Genomic DNA, 14,024 nt, shown 5'->3' on the forward strand with positions numbered 1-14,024 from the left:
TGTTGTTTTTTAAACTTTAAAAGATTGACTATCTGAAATACATATTCTTTGTTGGATTCTATTTTGCTAAATAGTTAGATATTATATTTTTTTCTTTGGATAATCTTTATTTCATATTGCCTGGAGAATCTCTTCATCTCATCATTTCATAGTGCTTTATACTTATCAGGCACTGGAGTAAAGTACTTTATATTTATTAATATGTTTAATTCACATAATATCACAGTAATATAGGTACCATTATCACTTTCCATTTTACAGACGAGGAAAATAAGACTAGCAGATTAAGCAACTTGCCTAATACTGCGCAACTCTTAAAGATAGATTAGAGTTTCAAAGACAGACCTGTCTGACTTATAAATCTGAGCAGAAATACTGATCATAACAATTATATTCTTTGCTAACCATATAATCATACTCTGTACACTTAGCAAACCTGTGGCCTAATATACTACTAAAATTAATAAGAGTATTTTGCAAGATGATTGGAAACAAAATAAATAGATGAATATCAATAGGGATTTTTTTCGTTTTAGAAAAAAAAACACTTATGAAGGAAACTGAAATAAATATTCCATTTCCTAAAGCAACAAAAACTAACTAATATTTAGGAATAAATGTAACAAGAAAGGCATAATGCTTATGAAAGAAAACTATAAATTCTTATTAAAGGGCATACAAGAATATGTGAATATATGAAAAGATATTTCTTATATGGGAAGATTTAATATTATAAAAATGTTATTTCTCCTTAAGTCACCTATTAATAAAGTTCAATATTTATTTAATACAACTCCCCAAAGGCTTTTAATTAAATGAAATAATCTTAAAGTGTATATGAGAAAAAATAAATGATGAGTTATGTATTTGGGTCAATTGAGGCTGAGGTCAGAGTGAGATGTGGGTGAAAACTTATGGGGGGAGGAGAAAAACACACACAAACAATAAATAAAACTTGAAAAATTAAAACTACGATGAAAAAATTATATATGACATAATCACATTTACAAATTTATAAGTTATATTTTAATTTTATATATATACAAAGCATTTTCAAATAGAAAAGTTGAAAAGGACTACCATTTAATTACTCCAACTACTATTGGCAATTTATGAATTTCTGCATTTTATTCCCCCACATCTTCAACAGCATTGATATTTTTCTAGATAATGTCCAAAGATGATATTCTTTAGATATGTTCAGAAAATGGCATTCTTAAACAATGCAACAGACACGACTTACTATGACCTTGGCTCAACATATTGATTTAGAAAAATGAGAATGTCTGTAAAAATCTTGCAGTGGTGACTTGAGAATCACAAATACTTTTTAATGGACTTTGGCTCCTGAAATGTAATAGATTCAATCTACATTTTGAGTCCTGCTGGACATGACAAGCAATTTAACAGGTCCAGCTTACAGAGAGATAGGAGCAGAAATCAGACCAAAAAGGAGGAACCTAGTAAATAGCTCTGATAAAAGTTAAATACATCCAAGGAGGTAGAAAGTGAAGTATCTCAAGAATGGAAAAACAAGCACTACATGCACTCACCAGCAAATTGGTATTAATGGATCAACACCTCAGTGGACATATAGGAGTAACATTTATCAGGTGCCCGGCAGGGGGGAGGGGGGAGGAGGAAATGGGTATATGCAAACATAATGAGTGAGATGTGCAAGGTTTGGGGGGATGGTCACGCTTGAAGCTCTGACTCGAGGGGGAGGGGAGGCATAGGCACTATACGTAACCTTAACATTTGTACCCCCATAATATGCTGAAATGAAAAAAAAAAGAAAAAGAAAATTAAGTTCAATGGTATCTGCTAGGGAGTAAAGTGTTAAGCTGGTGTCACAGAACTAAAAAAGCAGACAGGATCTAGCTGTCCATGCAAGTTTCCAGCTACACTAGCGATGACAAAAGAAGCTAATGAGAATCTTAATTCTAAACCAGAGGCTCCTTGCTTTATGCCTTATATACTGCAGTGTCTATGTGTATTTGACCTGGAAATCACAGATATTCTTGCAATTCAGACAGAGACAAGTGCCTATCAGGCCCTACACACATTTGATAAAATCAGTTGCTACAGTCTAGCTTTCTGGCACTTTTTAAAAGTTATTTGAAGAACAGGGCAGGTTCATCAGGTCTAATTACTTGTAGTTGAGCCTTTTCCTGTTTTTAAAATTTTGACAAGTGTATCTTCCATTTATTGTAATAAAATACATACATCATAGAATTTACCATTTTAACCATGCAATTTAATGCTGTTAAGTACATTCTCAGTATTACGCAACTATCACCACTGTCTTCTTCCAGAAATTTTCATCATCCCAAGCAGAAACTATAACCATTAAACACTAATTCTCCATTCCCCCCCCCCCAACCAGTGCCTGGGAACCTCTATTCTACTTGCTGTCTTTATGAATTTGCCTACTATAGGTACCTCATATAAGTGATCATACAATATTTGTTTTTTTGTGTCTGGCTTTTTCACTTAGCACAATATTTTCAAGATTCATCCATATTATAGTATGTATCAGAATTTCATTCCTTTTTAAGGCTGAATAATATTTCATTGTATAGATATATTTGTTTATTCATTCATCTGTTGATGGACCTTTGGGTTGTTTCCACATTTTGGCTATTGTCAGTATGACACTACAAACATTTGTGTACAAGTATCTCTTTAAGTTTCTGCTTTCAATTCTTTTAGATATATTCCTGGAAATGGAATTGCAGGTTCATATGGTAGTTCTATGTTTAAGTTTTTGAAGCTCTGACACCATTTTCCACAGCAGCTATACCATTTTACATTCCCACCAATAATGTGTAAGGATTCCGGTTTCTCTACAACCTCTTCAATACTGATTCATTCCTGGTTTTTTTTTAATAATAGCCATATTAATCAATGTTAAATGGCACCGCATTGTAGCTTTTATTTGCATTTCCCTAATGACTACTTCTGTTGTACATATTTTCATGTGCCATTTGGATATCTTCTTTGAAGAAATATCTATACAAATTCTTTGCCCATTTATGAATTTTTCTTTCTTGAGTTTTAGGAGTTCTTTACATATTCTGGATATTAATCCCTTATTGGATATATGACATACAAATATTTCCCCCATTCTATGGATCATCTTTTCATTTTCTTGATAGCTTCCTTTTTTTTTTTGAGACAGGATCTCACTTTGTCACCCAGGCTAAAGTGCAGTGGTACAATCATAGCTCATTTGTAGTTGAGCCTTTTCTGTTGAGATAATATTTCATTGTGAAGTCAGCGTAGCTATGTATCTAGGTAGCAGTCTCTGGCATGTCTGTACACAAAGAGCACTTTCTACGTTGGATGGTCATTAGTCAGCACAACACCTTCCAAAATTAACCACGAAAGTATCCTCAGTAAAGGAATCTAACTATCACCCTTCTCATCTATGACATAAAAGAAATAGTCTATGGCCCAGGATAATATTGAAAAATATTTACAGTAAACTACACAGCTCTGAACCAGACTCTCAAGTAGAGGTTGAACACAGAGAACTGGTAGTGTGTTCTTATATATGACATACAGGTTATTTTGCTGAATAAAAATAGTGGGTGAGACCCAAAAAGAATCAAGTTTCTTTCAACAGATGTGAAACTTTTTACAAGAAAATCAGAAACTACTGAGTATTTATACTGTTCATTATAGTGAGGGTACAGTAGAAAAGTCCAGATTTCTGCCTAGAAGTAGTCTTAACTAAAGCCTACCAATAACTAATAGTCATGTTACCTTTGGATGTCCACATTAACAGAAAATTCTGAATCATCAGTACAGAGTCTACTGGCCCTAAATAACAGCAGATGTTTGGAAGACTTTCAGCAAATGTAGTCAACTGAAGATATTTCTAATTAAGGATTTGCATTTGGAGAACATTATTGTAATAATTCTTTAGAGTCATGGTTCATATCCTTTCCATTCTGAGAAATAGAGTATATTTTAGAGATGAATTATCATCTATGTATTTCAGTGCATCACAGGTGCCTTAAAGTCAGCAGTTTCAGTATCGAACTCATTATTTACATCACTATCTGTACTTTTTCCGGTATCACCAAGCTCAGTTAATAGAAATAACATTTTCTAGATCCTGTGAATCATCTTAGCCCTATTTCTTACTCCCACATCCAATCAGTCAACAAGTTCTGTCAAATCTGTCTAATTTGCTTATTCATTTCCTTCTGTCTGGAACTCTCTGCCCCTAGAGATTGGTTCCTTTTTTATCATCCACATCTCAAATCAAATGTCACTTGCCTCAGAAGGTCTTTGATGACCCTCTAGTCTAAAGTAGCCATTCCCACCCAAGGCATTTTCCAAAAACTCTAATTTCTATATAACACTGATTACTATCACAAATTCTCTTATTTATTGCTTATCTCTTCCCTTTTTTAATTTCCCCTTGAGAACAGGCACCTTGCCTAGCTTGTGTATCACTGCATCCTCACTGCTTAATATACTGCCCAGTGCATAATATACAGTCATAGTAATGCACTTATTTAATTCATTCATTGTAACACTCACTCAACAAATACTTATTAGGCACTTCTGTGCCAGGAATTGTATTAGGCATAAGAAATATGGTGATGGGCAAAAACAAACCCTATCTTTGTCCTCATAGAGCTTCTATTTAATCAAGAAGGTAATCATTAATCAAATAATTATATAAGTAAATGTAAAGTTACAACTGTGATAATTACTCTCAACTCTGTTTTCCCTTCTCTTAATCTCCATTGCTTTAATTTAGGTTATTATTATCTCATGCCTCAGCTATTAAAATAACCTATTTCTCTGCCTCCACTTTTACCACTTTCCATTTTCTTTTTCCAAAGTTAAAATGCAAATTTGACATCATTTTCTACCTTAAAATTCTTAATAGCTGCAATGACTTTCAAGAAAAAGTATCCACACTCCTTAAGATAATGGCCTTTTGTGACCTGCCTCTCATCTATCTCTCCTTCTCCTCACCACTTTTTTTCTTTCCTCACATTCAATTGCTTCAGTTACCCTAAATTACACTCCTATCTCTAGGCTTTTGTATATATTGTTCCTTCTGCCTGATACATCTTTTCCTGCTATTTGATTAACTTATTTACTTATCCTTTATGACTCAGTGAAGATAAGCTCTTCCAGAAAGCCTTTTCTGAACCTATTCAAACTGGCTCAGCCATCCTTCTTCTGTGCTCTCTTAGCAAAAAAATTATCTCATTGTGCTATAATTGTGTATTCACTTGCTGGTTTCCTTTTCTTGTTCCTTTCATTTATGGAAGAATGTCCTTCATACTTCTATCTCTATTGCCTAGAGCAGTAGCCAGTATGTAGAATAAATGGAAGGATAGTTGGATGGATGAATGGATGGATTGATGAATTTGCTTGATAAAATTAAAAATAAAAGCCTATAATGATATTCAACAACACAGCTTCAAACATATACTATTTAGAATGTTTGTAAAAAGTATATTGGCTAGAACAGAAGGCTGGTGAAGCTCATTTCGATGTTCCAAGCACTGTGATAGTCAGCACTTAGTAATTTGGTCACTATTAATAAGTTTATTCCATGTTTGGAGCTATTAAGAACATCAACTATCCATAGCCCTGTGTATGAAGTATCAGAAGATAAGGTAACATGACAATTACATCATCAGCCTACAAGATAATTTGCAAGATTTATACCACTGAATAAACACAGCTTAAAACAAATTGTATTATCTTCCTCTAGTCTTCAGTAAGGAATTTTGAAGAAGAAAAAGTATGGTTGTAATTTTTGTCACTGGATGCAAGGGATTTCTGACAGATGGAGGCAGTAACATAATGTGTGTTAGGGAAAGTTGAATATTTAGACCAATAAATAAAGTATAATGCAGGCTGGGACTTACTATGGCAACTGAGAATATATGGTCACCATTGCTGTCCCTGGGAAGTTGACTGTTGACTACTATTTCTAGAGAAAGAAGAGGAGCATGAAGTCACAAAGATAAGCTGGTCCTGGAAAAAGTCTCAGCATCTGTTTACAATCACAAAGTTCTTTGTGTGATTAGCCATTAGGGACAGAATGAGTATGTGTCAGACGTATAAAAATAAGGTGACTCTAGTTAATTCAACAGAGAACATACTAACAGAGGGGAACTACATCCACCCTACTTCAATGACATAGAGGAAATAATTTCCCTTGCCTCAAAAGGGTAACTTATGTACCTATGCAGGTACTTACATATTAGCTATGGTCCTAGTAGAAGCTTCAGTTGACCATCTGCATAACATGCATCTAATATTCAGCAAATATTCATTAGAAATATACTATGTTTTAGGCATTAAGATACATGAAACCTAATTATCAGGGAAAAAAAGCTAAGGGTAACTGATAGAATGGAGCCACGGTGAACTTATAGCAGTAAACACTAATAGCCACTAAATTTCTACAGTCACGGAACTAACACTTTTAAAAGCATCAACATAAGCAAACCACTGAAGACAGTTCCTTATATATAGATGACAAAGAGAGGTATAGCCACTGAACAAAATACCAGTCACTTCAGAAGTGGCCTGGCAATCAGCCTATGACAAGGATAACTTCAAATTCAACAGCTTAATAAGTGAAGACAGAGTTCCTAGGTGTCACTGCCAAATGGAAAATAACATTTTGTGGTATTCTTAAATCATAAAAGAATGAAACCCAAGATATATTCAACAGTATGATTTTGCCTTAGTCTACTATTATTTCTAACACTCAAATGTTAGAAGAGCCCAGGAGGGTGAGTCTTGCAATGACAAAGGTTTGATGTGTTTGTTTATTTTTCCATCACTAGGCCTGAAAAAAAAAGAAAATAGATGGTGAAAATGAGAGAAAGTGAAATCATCTCCCTGCTTTCTCTCCACTAGGGCTAAGGGTTCTTTATGGATGTTGTGGTTTGCAAAGAAGAAAGGGTTGCTGAGGCAGAGATGGGAGAGCTGTAGGGTTTGCAAGTGGAGTATAAAAATGAAGAGAAAGTGGAAAATGAGCATTGTGTGACACTCAGCAGAAGGCTTGATGATGGAATGGTGTATTATTTTACCCTTCCAAAGTCAACTTAAAAATTTTTAGAGATTAGGAGGTTATGGCATTCAGACTTTCCAGGCATAGACCTTTTGATTCCAAGGGTATTTATCATTTTCTATTTATAAAACTTTTTACTATAATCCTGCCTTAAGAGAATATATGTTAAGAGGTAATTCATGAAATGAAGACATCAGAACATTCTTTAACATCATAATAATAAAAATCATAACAATAACCATACCTCATAGTAGTATTATTCAAAGCAAAGTTGTTTTTTTTCAATTAGCTTGAAAATTAATTTGTTAGCGCTGAATATCAATTCTACATTAGTGTTCTTTTGGTAATTAATGCTTACTTTCAAGGCTCCATTAAGTTTCATGTTTGAAATGATGAATGTGTAGCTCTATTGATTACTGCTTATGATTTTATGAGTTATTCTTAGAATAATAATGTTTTTAGCAATGTATTTATTGTTTTTCCAACATTCATTAATCAACTAAGCTTGAAAAGTTTATATATAGTAAACTCACAGAAGGAGTTATATGTCACATTTTTTGCATATTCTTTGAGATACTGGTATAAATAAACTAGTTTAGCAAAGGCTTTATTACAAAGAACTTTACAAAATTTTCATACACCTCCATACCAAAGGAATTTAGAAATGTAAAACAATGTTCTTTTATTTTTGTTCTGATTATGATTTTATTACAAGATCCTTATTCTTTAGTCTTCTCTCTTTTAATATTCTTTCTACTTTGAACCTACAGTGAAGATGTTGCCAACATAGATATTTAGATAATTTATCAGTTTTTAGTTTTTGTAGCTTAACTTTCAAGTTTCCAATCTGGGGATGGAATCAGACCCATAGACACATAAGTAACAATAACAATATAGTTCTCTGAGAAAGCACTGATATAAAGTGGAAAAGCCAGAATGATTCACTCAGAGGGTTAAGAGCAATATTGAATAACATAATATGTATATAAAACACAGCCATGCCAATGGATTAGAACTTGGTTTTGAAGGATCCTGTGATCCAATAAGGAACATTAAGCTAAGGAGTAACATGATTATGATTGCATTTTTCCAAGGTAACTAACAATTATGAAGCAAATCTGAGGAAAGTGGAATTGAAGAGTCTATAGACAGAAAGATGTATTCTATAGATGATTTAAATAGCCTAGAAATCATGTTAACCAATCAATGGCAGTGGATTGTAGAGGAAAGACACAAGGTATACTTAGAAGGTATCGTCAAAATACTTTAGTAAAACATTAAATTTGAATTGGAGAGGGTTGAAGGAAAAAAGAAGTCAAGGATGACCCAGTGGTCGCTAGCTTGGGAGATATAGTGCTTGGAGCTTGGGTGAATGACTGTGCTATTAACATATACAGGTGTGGGAGGAAATGGGAGGGTAGTACAGGTGCTAGATAGAAATAATGAGTTTAGTTTTGAACTCGTTAAATTTTATGAGATGCTTTGTTGAAGAGGGCCAAGAGATATAAAGATCCAGATGCCAGAGAGAGGTCTAGAATTAAAGGTGTTGGGAATAAATCAAATCATACAGTTAACTAGCAAGCCCAGGCAATCAACTACATCTTCTGAATTTCTGTTTATGGAAGAATGATTAGATTTCTTGAAGTAAGCCAACTTGGTGCAATATACTATGAAGCCATTAAAATTGTTTTTTTAATGATTGGAAAATGCTCAAAAAATAGTATCAGATCCAATAAAAACAGAATGCAAAATTGTACAATAAAATCTCAATTATGTAAATAAAATAGTTCTCAAAAAGCTGAAGGAAAAGCAAGAAAGAATTAAAATGGTCATATCAGGGTTAAAAGTTTATGGTAATTTTTCCTTCCCTTTCTTTTATCTATATTTTACAAGTTTTCTAGGTTCATTACTTAAAAATTGGTTTAGGGTAAGGATGACTTCCTGGAAAAATAATGATTAAGCTGAGTGTAAAGAAATAGAAATCAGCCAGGTGAATAGGATAGTAGTAGCAGGGGTACAAATGTGAGGAATGTAGTATGTACAGGAAGCTGTAAGCAGTTAAGGCATGATAGCAGAGAGTGGTCAGAGAGGAAATTGAATAGAAAGGTGTGGTAGCGCTATGAGGGCTTGTTATAATAAGATTATATTCCATGTACTCTGGGCAACTCTTGAAGAAATATGCATACAGGAATGCATTCATTTGCTAGGGCTGCTTTAACAAAGTACAACAGGGTGGTTGCCATAACAATAGAGATCTATTTTCTTACAATTCTGGAGGTTAGAGTTCAACATTAAGATGTCAACAGGGCTAGTTTCTTATAAGGCCTCTTTCTTTGGCTTGTAAATAGTCATCTTCTCCCTGTGTCTTCACATGGTCTCCCTCTATATATCTATATCCCAACCTCTGCTTTTTATAAGGATATCAGTCATATTAGATTAGGGTATACCCTAGTGACCTCATTTTAACTTAATTTTTAAAAACCTGATCTTCAAATAGAGTCACATTCTGGGGTACTGGGAATTGAGACATCAACATATGAACTGGTGGGGAGATAGGGATGTAATTCAGCCCATAACAGGGAACAATGTGGTTAATTTTCCGTTGGTAATCATGTGAAGTATGGATTTAAAGAAGAGATAGTTGAACAGGTTATTGCAATAATCCAGGCAAAAATCACATTACTCTGTAGAACAATGTTAACAGAGATGGAGAGAAGGACAAATTGCTGAAATGTTTAGGAAATAAAATTATCACAGGCTTAAGGTTACTTGGATATTAGAAATGAGTGAAAGAAGTCTAATCTAGGTCTCCAGATTTTTAGTTTGAATGACTCAGTAGATGGTGATACCATCAATGAAGGTTAAAAAAAATCCCAAGTAAGGAGCTGGTTTAGAGAGGAAATGATGGATTCAGTTTGGGGAGATTCAATTAGAGTTACCTAGAATACATTTAGATATAGGAATCTGAAGCTCAAAAATAGATAATTGTACTAGAAGTCAAGTTTTGGGCTTCATTATTTGAAACAATGGGAGTAGATCCTCATATACTGAGCAATAAGTGCAATGGACTTAAAAGGGAAAACCAACATTTATGGGACAGAGAACAACCCCATGAAGAAGAAGATAAATTGTGAGGTAAAGAAGTAAAGTTGCTTTTCATAGAGTCCAAGGGAGTAGAGAGCTTTGATGAAAGGAATAATGAATAATGAAAGAGAACAAAGAGATCCCAAAGATAAACACTGAGAAATGATAGTTGTATTTGGAATTAGAAGGATTTGGTAACATTAGTACCTAGCAACAATTCCTTCAGCTTTTGTGTGCTAGACACTGGGTAAAGTATGTCATATATGTTATATTTCATTTTGAGCTTCATTAAAGTAGACTAAGGAAAGTGTTGTTATGTCCATTTTACAGATCGAGAAGATCATGGCTCAAGAAAGTCAAATACCTTGCCTAAGGTCAGCCAGAGAGCAAGAAAAGTGGGAGTCAGTCCTAGGTTTCTTCCTGTGTCACCAAAGCAGGTGTGATAGTGGAGGGGCTCAAAATCCAGACAGTAGTGGATTAATGAGTATGGTTGGTGAGGAAGTAAGAAAAGGAAAAAGGAGGACAGAGACCAGCTGATCTTACTCCCATTATTTAGTATATTGCCTACACACAGTAGATGCTCAATAAATTTTCAGTTTGATTAACAATAAATAAGCTTTTGCCAGGTATCAGATATATATGTTAGGGGTGGAAGAGTGGGTAGCAGAGTACACACTGCCTAAGAGTAAGGAGCCAGCAGAAAGGAGAACACTGAATGAGAAAGGAAAACTTAGGAAGCCAGGTCCTTCCTAGAAGAGGTTGGTTGAACCTGGTATCAAGGGCACAAGTTAGGAATTGACTTCATTAGATGAAGAAACACTTTCTTTGAGGCTGAATAAAAAAGAGTGAGGTATAGAAATAAACGTATAAGAATATATAGCAAGTTGCTTCATCTCTCAACAATCCCCTCCATATTAAGTTCCCTCATGAAAAAATATCTCATTATCTCTAGTAATTTATTTGCTTTAAAGTTTTAATAAATGTATTCATGCAATTTTCTATACCTAGAATTTCTTCTTTTCTTTGCATAGAAAATTCTTTTGGGAAAATACCCATATGGCAGGTTATCTCTTAGGATTATGTCTTGAATTCTTCAAACAGATTCTATCACTCCCTCCCTTTTACACCCTTACACACTCTCTCCTTGTTCTGTTAAGATTTGGAGACTGAAGATAAACACATTTCCATTATTTATTAAGCTTCTTTGAAATATTTAAGCATACAAACAAAATATTTCAAAATTTTATAAGTCATATTTTAGATCAAAGGCATTTCAAAAGTTGATTTAGCTTGAACACAACTGCATGTGCTTAGTTCAACCTTTTATACAGAAAAAAATTACATGATTTAAATTTTCTTACTGGTTAGCTAAGATTACTCTAGTAGATGACTGCATTTTTTAAATTAAAACATATTCTTATTTCATTGGCTTTTAATAATCTCATACTGCAAATGATGCAAAGATTGGGAACATTTATACAATGTATTTAAAGAATAAAATGTTGCTTACCATTATAAAGATGTATGTTTTGATCACCTTGCTGTTTAAAGAAAATGATTTGTTCTTGTGCCCTATTTTCAAAGCCAAATTATATGCTGTAATACAATAAGCTTTCAGCTGCTGTTAAATTTTGGCTGATTCAAAAGTGGATGAGAATATTGACTACTATATTATTGTTCTGTTAGACAGTTACAATTCTTGAATAAGCTATATGCCCTATGAGAATGTTAAATGATAAGGCAGAGAGATCTGAGACAAAACACTAAGATTTACATTGTTTTGAGTTTAGCAGGATACAATTGCATATTTCAAAATTATCTCAAAAAATTACACAAAATGCACAATTACATTCAACTTGAGCATGAATTTGAGCTTTGTAGCATTATCCATGTGTAATTTCTAAAATACAATCAGATATTTAAAATCTAAAAATATATAATAATATTATTTGTAAGATGTTGCACATACTGTTACTTTTCTTATATCAACAAAATAAGACTGTGAACTTAATAAACATATATTGACAATTAAGATAATCATGTGAAATTGCTATTTCAATCTGTAGATAAACACATCTTCTAATTGACTAATACTAAATCCAGAAATGAATAAATAAACCCAAACTTCTAGCAAAATCTATGAGACAGAATATCTTCACAAAGAATCTGTTTATGTATTGCCTGCCAATAAAACATGAAGATGGGTAATTTTTGTTTAAATAGTCTATGTTCTTTTCCAGTGTACCTATTGTATGCATAGAATTGTTTAACTTTTAGAGCATTTGCCAAGTTCTTCTAATGTAATTAAATAATCATATGAATTTGAGGACTATACTTCTTGCCTTTTATTGTAAAAATGCTTTAAAATTAATGTGCACTAATCTCAGTTGTATGCAAAAGTATTGTAATGAAATATTATATTTTCATTTTTTAATTGAAATATAAAATTCTCTTTAGATGGAGCAAAGAGAAATTTCTGATGCAGCTAGGGAAATCATCATTTAATACTATGTATCTCCATAGTTACATTTATCTGAGAAACCATAAGTCACTTTGTGTTTTGCTATTTAAGCACATACAATTTTTAAATTATTATATGTTAGTAAAATTGTGGCATTTCATTAATTTGAATAAAATATAGTACATAAAAATTGTAAACAAAATATGTATGAATCTTTAATTGAAATATGTGATTGGTGGTTTTCTGGAAAAAGTGGAGAGAAAATTAAAGTAGAGTAATAGCATGATTAATTGATTCAGGATGGCTCCTACTGAAAAATTATGTTCAATAAGCATCTATCATGACTTGTGATCATTTGTCACTCTCCAGTATATCAAATATAATGGATTCAGGTGCACAAGCTGTAAAAGTGACTGTTATAAAAATGCCAATTTTTAAAGAAGAAAGACGGTTACTTAACTGATTTAATTCCGAATAGCGACAGTATATATTAATTTGGGTTACTGCTGTGTTTCTAGAGATGATAAATATTTTTATAAATGATTTTGTTCTCATATATACATTTATCATTTTGCATTCAAGCCAATGAGTGTTTTGAAAAATTTTTTCAAGATACAAATTACACATTTTTATTAAACTATAGAGATGCCTGGCAAAGTTGCAGTTTAAATACTTAATAGAAAAGAAATGGGAAGAATGATTCTTTGTTTACAACCCAAAACATTCTTTCAATTGAAATTCTTTTAATATAATGAAATGTATTCTTCTACAATATGTCCACTTACATATACATTTCTCACTGGTGTCTTTCAGTGATGTTTTCTTATATAACAGCTTTTTTCAAATATTGTAGAAATTCAACTCAATTATTTTATCTATAATGGAAGCTGCTACACCTAAGAAGAAAATTTCATAGAAGTTCATAAATTTTGTCATTTTCATAGAAAGAAAGGAACATTGAAACGCATGGTAAAATATCAATGGGTCCATTTCGATGCTGCCTTTAATAGGATGTATCAATAGCTCTTGTTATTGTAGAGAGTTAATTTAAATGAATAGAAATAACCTTGGAAGTGATAGTTTTAGCAAGTTATCTACATAAAAATGGCTTATCACTTGGTGATCATCATATGAAAGTTTTGCTTGCTCCTTTCAGGAGGTATGTATGTTTTTTGTCATGTGGTTCAATTCCACTATGAGTTTAATTTTCTGTTTCTATTTTATCTGACATTTTTCCTAATTCTAGAACTGTGCCTCTTTACAAAAATCTTGTTTAAAATCTATTACTATGGAATTACATTAAAACAAGTAAACTTTCTACCTCCCTGTACTGTAAACCAATTGGTAATTATTTTAGTCACCTCTGCATTAGGAGTTCCATCTTTTGGGCATTGAAATTGATTTTTCTCATCTTAG

General features: G+C 32.8%; 1 protein-coding gene across 6 annotated transcripts in view; it reads left to right on the forward strand.

Moving 5' to 3' along the window:
* LRRC7 (leucine rich repeat containing 7) overlaps window positions 1-14,024 on the forward strand; it is a 510,593-nt gene that overhangs the window by 257,882 nt on the left and 238,687 nt on the right. The window lies entirely within an intron of this gene.

The sequence above is a fragment of the Microcebus murinus genome, chromosome 2 (assembly GCF_040939455.1).
Source record: "Microcebus murinus isolate Inina chromosome 2, M.murinus_Inina_mat1.0, whole genome shotgun sequence".
NCBI classification, from domain to species: Eukaryota; Metazoa; Chordata; class Mammalia; order Primates; family Cheirogaleidae; genus Microcebus; species Microcebus murinus.